Raw genomic sequence first — 945 nt, forward strand, 5'->3', positions numbered from 1 at the left:
GCTAGGTGAGAGAGGAGGAACTGGGAGAGTGGGTGAGACTATCAGGAAATCACTGCAAACCTGGTTTCTACTTTGTCCGAACTTGCTGTCAACAATAGATTATTTCATGTTGAACCTTGCTTGGAACCATAGCTGTGAGGCTTGTCTTGTCTCTCCTACAGATTGGGTAAAAAGTTAACCCTGGTTTAAGTGGCCTTATATAAAGATGTAGTAATTTCAGGTTGTCCTGGGATGAGAGGCAGGTCATTTTTTTCTACTGAGGTCTGTTGTGCAGTCTGAACGAACAATGATCTGCAGCTGAGGTAGCTTAGACAAACCACACAGTGATCAGGTAAGACTGTGCTTGGCTGTGAATTCCACAGTGGTGCAGTCTCAGTGCCAAAACTCAAGGCTTAAGCCTGGACAAGTGTAATCCAACTGGGTTAGGGAAATGGTGAGACAAATCTGCATGACTTGCCTTTTTTAAGATGTTTTTTCAGGCTTGAGGAGAAGCAAAGTTTTTACATTTCCTTTCCTGTAGTTTCACAGTTGTTGATCTTAAATAATGGGAGGATATTTATAGTTGTCTGAAACTCTTCATATGCTCTGCTCAGGAAGTGAATAGATAATCGAGGATGGAAATGAAAATTGATGCTCAGAGAACTTGACTCATTGTTAGTAGTTTGGATTCTCTGGGAGTGCAAGTGTGTAAAAATAACATTGACTTGCTTGGAAGAGAACTTGCTCAAAATTTAAGAAACTTGAGTAACTATTGCTGAAAAAGTTATTTTAACTGGAGCAAATGATTGTGAGCTTTCTCTGCTTGTCTATGGCTGAGGAATCTGATATGTTTGTGAGCAGAAGGCTCATAATGGGACTAAAATATCCAGTTGTGTAGGGCTTTCATCTTCATTACACTGCAGAATGTTTTGAGATAGTATGGATTTTCCTAGTCACATTAGGGAA

The 945-nt window shown here is 40.1% G+C and overlaps 1 protein-coding gene across 1 annotated transcript in view; it reads left to right on the forward strand.

Moving 5' to 3' along the window:
* Positions 1 to 945, forward strand: part of SEC63 (SEC63 homolog (S. cerevisiae)) — a gene marked incomplete at its 5' end in the record, with an annotated part of 44,703 nt that overhangs the window by 15,472 nt on the left and 28,286 nt on the right. The window lies entirely within an intron of this gene.

Source organism: Acanthisitta chloris, unplaced genomic scaffold, assembly GCF_000695815.1.
Source record: "Acanthisitta chloris isolate BGI_N310 unplaced genomic scaffold, ASM69581v1 scaffold5731, whole genome shotgun sequence".
Lineage (NCBI taxonomy): Eukaryota > Metazoa > Chordata > Aves > Passeriformes > Acanthisittidae > Acanthisitta > Acanthisitta chloris.